Consider the following 6,000-nt stretch of genomic DNA (forward strand, 5'->3'; position numbering starts at 1 on the left):
TCATTAGTTTGTAGCATTACTCTTTGTTCTATTACCATAATAATCTCTGTTCTATTATGATTACCTTGGGGGAAACCAGGCCACACAGAGTTAGGAGCTGAAGGGCCACAGTGAGAGGTGACCAGAAGACAAGAGCGTGAGCCCTCATTCACGCCCAGAGAAGGGCCGCTGGAGGGCTCCTTGGCCTAGCGGTAATGCCAGTGCCTGGGAAGGCCCTGGTTACTTAGCAGGCCTTGGTCTAGCGGTGGCCCCAGTGCCTGGGAAGGCACCCGTTACTTAGCAGACCGAGAAAGGGAATCTCCCTCTCTCCAGGGGAGACAGAGAACGCTCTGCTCCACCACCTCTTGTGGGAGGTCTGACATTAGCCAGGCCGGCCCGCAGTCATCCGGAGGCTTCAACGTCTCCCTGTGATGCTGTGCTTCAGTGGTCACGCTCCTTGTTCACTTTCATGTTCCGCCTGTACCCCTGGCTCCCCCTTTTAAGTCCTTAGAAGACAGCAGTAGCAGAATTAGTAGAAGTACCACAGTCTTCGATCTTTCTGATAAGTGCATGGAAGAAACGCTGACGTTTGCTGTCCTCCCTCTCCACCTCGGCTACCACAAAGGGAAAGGCCCCCTGTCCAGTGGACACGTGACTCGCGTGACCTATCGATCATTGGAGATGACTGGCACTCCTTACCCTGCCCCCTTGCCTTGACTACAATAAATAGCAGCGCCTCCAGGCATTCGGGGCCACTACCTGTCTGCCTCCACGCTTTGGTGGCAGTGGTCCCCCGGGCCCAGCTGTCTTTCTTCCTATCTCTTTGTCTTCTGTCTTTATCTCTACGATCTCTCGTCTCCGCGCACACACACGAAGAGAAAACCCACAGACCCGGTAGGGGTGGACCCTACATTATCTCAGCTACAAGGTAATCAAGATATTCATGTGGACTACTGAGTCTTTCGGTGCCCCCTTGCTGTTTTATTTTTGTCCTGCGGCCGAGTGTTTCCCTCACTTCACGCCAACCCAATCTCCGCCGCCCTGTCTTGTCATCCCCATTCTACAGCCCAGCACGGTGTAGTATGGCAGCCGCTAGCCACAGGTATCTAGGGAGCCCTGGAAATGTGGTCAGTTCTAATGGAGCTGTGCTATACACATGAGATTTTGATGGCAGTGGGAGTAAAATTCTCCCAATTTTTTTCTTTTTTTTTTTTTTTTCAGACGGAGGTTCCGCTCTTGTTACCCAGCCTGGAGTCCAATGGCGCGATCTAGGCTCTCTGCAACCTCCGCCTCCCGGGTTCAAGCGATTCCCCTGCCTCAGCCTCCCGAGCAGCTGGGACTACGGGCATGTGCCACCACGCCCGGCTAAGTTTGTATTTTTAGTACAGACGGGGTTTCTCCATGTTGGTCAGGCTGGTCTCCAACTCCCGACCTCCGGTGATCTGCCCAGCTGCCGCCTCCCAAAGTGTTGCTTGCGATTACAGGCTTGAGCCACCGCTCACCCAGGCTTTTTTTCTTTTTTCTTTTTTTTTTTTTTTGAGAGACAAACTCTTGCTCTGTCGCCCAGGCTGGAGTGCAGTGGCGCGATGTCGGCTCACTGCAGCCTCTACCTCCCGGGTTCCAGCGATTCTCCTGCCTCGGCCTCCTGGGTAGCTGGGATTACAGGCGTAGGCCACCACGCCCGGCTAATTTTTGTATTTTTAGGGGGTTTCGCCATGTCGGCCAGGCTGGTCTGGAGCTCCTGACCTCAGGCGATCCGCCCGCCTCGGCCTCCCAAAGCGCTGCGATTACAGGCGTAAGCCACCGCGCCGGGCTCTTTCATCCTGTCTTTATTTTCTGAGATAGAGTCTCGCTCGGACGCTCAGGTTGGACTGCAATGGCGTGATCTCGGCTCGCTGAAACTTCCGCCTCCCGGGTTCAAGCGATTCTCCTGTCTCAGCCTCCCGAGTAGCTGGGATTATTGACGCGCAGCACCACGCCCGGCTAATTTTTGTGGTTTTTGTATCTTCTGTCTTCTGCTCTTTAGTACCGCATAGAGCCGCAGAAGACTAGTGAGTCGAACAAACAGCCCCTCTTGCAGCAGTTGTTGATCACGGGGCTGCCCCCGGTACTCATCCTGTGTCTCTCGTCCAAATCCCCGCTCCTCCTCAGCTATCACCTCTGCCGATGCTGGTGGTTTCCCTGGGTACCGGGAACCAAACTCTCATTCCCCAGGGGCCTAAGCCCCCCGTGGCCAGGCCCTTCTCAAGTCAGGGTTCCTGCACATTCACAGTTACGGGTGGCCCTGGGAGTAACACCTGGCACCCAAACAGATCACCAGAGTCCACACATAGTCCACCTGCCCTCCCTGCGTAAGATCAGCTCTCCCTCCTCCCGACGATAGATCAGGGTCAATGATCCCTGCCAAGATGGCGACTGCTCCAGCCTGCTGGTCCAACCTGTCCAGCCACAGCTGTTGCTCGAAGGCTTCAAGTTCAATGGGACCCTCTCCCGCTTTCTACAAACTGGTTCCTTTATTTTTATGTTTATTTATTTGGGACGGGGTCTGGCTCTGTCACCCAGGCTGGAGTGCAGTGGTGCAATCACTGCTCACTGCAGCATCCACCTCCCAGCGTCCACCCATCCTCCTGGCCTCAGCCTCTGGAACAGCTGGGGTACAGATACGCCCCAGCCCGAACAGGTTTTCACTAGGTTGCCTGGGCTCTTTCTTTCTTTGTCTGTGTTGGTTGGTTGGTTGGTTTTTGTTTGTTTGTTTCGAGACGGGGCTCCGGCTCTGCCGCCGGGGCTGCAGGGCAATGGCGCGATCTCACCTCACTGCGGCCTTCTGGGCTCAAGCGATCCTCCCACTGTGCCCGGCCTGAAGACAGCCTTTAGAGAAAGAAGCAGGGGGAGTTCTTCCGAGGACAGACAAGATTTCTGGAGTTTGGAAAGGGTGAGAGACTGGGTCAGCGAAAGGAACATTCCGATCTTTATGTTGGGATGCAACGTATAGATACAGGGATGAGACCCAAAAGAGCCGGCAGAGATTTGTCATCGTGGTCGCAAGGCAACTGCCGGTGGCTGATCCCGTAAAGGATACACATACCTAGAGCGGAGCCTAAAGATGCATCAAGCATGACGGGTGGAGCCACGATGCTTGGACTCGAGCTCTGCTCCTGTGCGTTCCGTGATAAATGGCTTATACTACCTGCACCTCAGTTTTTCCCGGGCAAAAAAGGAAGCTTGCTGCCGGTGCGTTGGCACCTGCCTTGAAGTGCCAGCTACTCAGCGGGCTGAAGAGGAAGAAGTGCCTACTAGGAAGACACGTGGACACGTATGTTTACTGCAGCACTATTTACAATAGCAAAGACTTGGAACCAACTCGAATGCCCATGAATGATAGGCTGGATAAAGAAAGTGTGGCACGTATACACCATGGAATTACTAGGCAGCCATAAAAAAGGATGAGTTCATGTCCTCTGCGGGAACGTGGATGAAGCTGGAAGGCCTCATTCTCAGCAAACTCACACAGAAAGCGAAAACCAAACACCGCATGTTCTCGCTCCTAAGTGGGAGTTGAACAGTGAGAACACATGGGACACAGGGAGGGGAACATCACACGCCGGGCCCTGACGGGGCGTGGGGGGCAAGGGGAGAGAGAGCATTAGGCCAAATAGCCAACGCACGCGGGGCTTCAAACCTAGACGACTGGTGGCTAGGTGCAGCAAAGCACCGTGGCACACGTGTACCTATGTTCCAAACCTGCACGTCCTGCACATGTACCCCAGAACTTGGGAGGGGGTGGGGGAAACCAAAAGAGCCGGGGAGAGGCGGGGCGGGAGAGAGAGAGACAGAGAGACAGAGAGAGAGAGAGAGAGAGAGATAGACAGACAGACAGAGACAGACAGATAGAGAGATAGAGAGAGGAGAAGGAAGTTCAATTCCGGGTGGATCCCATTCCTTTTAAAGGTCGCCACCCACTCGACTGCCAAGCCGAGATCCTAAGGACCTCCCCAAAGGAGTAGGTCGTGGCCTTCCCGAAGCGCAGTAGTCACGGTGGAAACGGAAGCGTGCCGCATAAGCCTACCGTCTACCGCCCGCAGATCAGGAACCTCGCGGTACTTCAGGGAAACAGTTAAGTCGAGCCGGCGCGTCACAGGCACTCGGCGTGCAAGCCGCCCCGCAGGTGCTACCGTCTCTTACCTCCCTCTACTTTTAGGAGACGCGTTGTATCCCCGGAGGGGGTGCACCGTTCCTGGAGGTACTGCAATACCAGGTCGATGCGTGGAGTGGACGGAGCAAGCTCCTATTCCATCTCCCTGCTCCAAAAATCCATTTAATATATTGTCCTCGGATAGAGGACGTATCAGATATTAAACTGATAAGAACAGATACTACACTTGATCTTAGCCAAAAGGCCGAGAAGCGATGCGGTCGCCTTCGCGCCCGCCGTCACCGTCCCACTCTCATCCACATTCAAGTCGCGGTGAGAGCCCCAGCCTCGCTCCTTGCCCCATTCCCTCTGTCTCGTCCACAGCGCTATTGACGCCCTTACACTCTCGGGCTGATTTCTCATTCTCCGCCTTTGAAAAGGGAAATCTTACACCCGTGCTTCTTCCGGCGTTCCCGGGCTTTCATTTCGAATTTGCATGCCCCGCCCTTTCACAGAGGGCGTGGCCTCCGCCGTTGACTCCGCCCCCGGGGCCGCCTCTGCCTGGGGGAGCCGGGGCTCCGCTGGGGGCGACTTCCTTGTTCGTACGGAGCCAGCGGAAAGACAGAACCGGAAGGGACTGGGGGCGAAGGCGACGGGGGTCTGTGGAAGAGACCTGTCGGCGGAGAGCGGTCCACGTTTTCCTGGAGAAAGACGAGGCCCCAGGGCAGGAGCGCGGGCTGCGCTGGGCCTTTACTTCGCCGCCCGCGGGCGGGGAGACCGGCCCCGTACCCGAGGGGACGAGGGGCCCATGCCCAGTCAGGGAAGCCGAAGGCCTGGAGGGGCTTCCGGGAGCAGGGGCTGGAGTTCCTCTGCCAGGCAGGAGGCTGGCACCAGACACCCGGCAGAGGGAGGCGGCGAGGGCCCAGCAAGGATTCTCCCCAGCCCCTGTGCCTGCGTCTCCTGCGGCTTCTGTGCGCGGACCGTGTCCTGTGCTGTGTAGGGAAAGCTGCCTCTCTGCTCGGGACGTGGATTCCTTTCCCCTCCTCCTCGCCTGGCTACCTCTGACGCAGGTCGTCAGGACTCCGCTTGGGTGTCACCCGTCCAGGAAGCCTCCCTTAGTCAAGGGCCCTCGGCACCCGCCCCGTATGTGACTAGCAGCCCTCCTGTGTATTTCATCGCGCCCCCGTTGTTTATATCAGCTATTCCACTCACCACCCTTCTGGGCAACCCTTTATCTCCCGCTCTGAGATCCCATCGCTGAGGGCTGGGACCCCTCCTCAGTGCTTATCCCTGTTTCCCCGCGCGAGTCTGGCGCCTGGCGTGTGGAAGGCGCTCAGTAAACGTTTGTGGAGCGAAGAAACGACGCAAAGGTGATGAGCACGACAGACCGTGATGAGCACGACGCAGTTAGGAGGCTGTTGGCCCGGCGCGGGGGAAAAGGGGGAAGGTCGGGCTCGGGGTGGCAGGACCCCAGAGGGCAGGGGTGACTGCCGGGGTGCTCTTGGGGCAAGGTGGGCGTCAAGGCCCCCAGCAAGGTTGGGATAAAGTTTCTCTCCGAGGCACAGACTGCCGCCTGCGGGCTCAGCATTTACCTCTCCCTTCCTCCTTCCTAACGCAACGTCAGCGGAGGGCTGAGGGCTTTACTGCGCATTACCTGGAAAACTTATTTCACTCCACGGCCCTAAGAGGTGGGCCTTATTATTAGCCACGGCCAGGGTTAGGGTGAGGCCACCGCTCCAGGGCAGAATTTCAGGGGGAGCCCACCCCCCCCCGCCCTAAATCATTCAGCAATCAACATAAATTATAGTTCAACGCAATATATCTTATCTTGTGGGCCGCAAGCCACCCAGGTGCCCAGGCAAGAGCCTGAAGGCACAAGCTGTTCCAGT

The 6,000-nt window shown here is 56.8% G+C and overlaps 1 non-coding gene across 1 annotated transcript; it reads right to left on the reverse strand.

The window, feature by feature from the left end:
- Nucleotides 1-4,197: 4,197 nt before the first annotated feature.
- On the reverse strand, nucleotides 4,198-4,388 carry LOC134758625 (U2 spliceosomal RNA). Its single transcript, XR_010134033.1, has one exon. It is a non-coding gene; the product is annotated as a U2 spliceosomal RNA (small nuclear RNA).
- Between the last annotated feature and the right edge of the window lie 1,612 nt (nucleotides 4,389-6,000).

This window comes from Gorilla gorilla, chromosome 4, assembly GCF_029281585.2.
Source record: "Gorilla gorilla gorilla isolate KB3781 chromosome 4, NHGRI_mGorGor1-v2.1_pri, whole genome shotgun sequence".
NCBI lineage: Eukaryota > Metazoa > Chordata > Mammalia > Primates > Hominidae > Gorilla > Gorilla gorilla.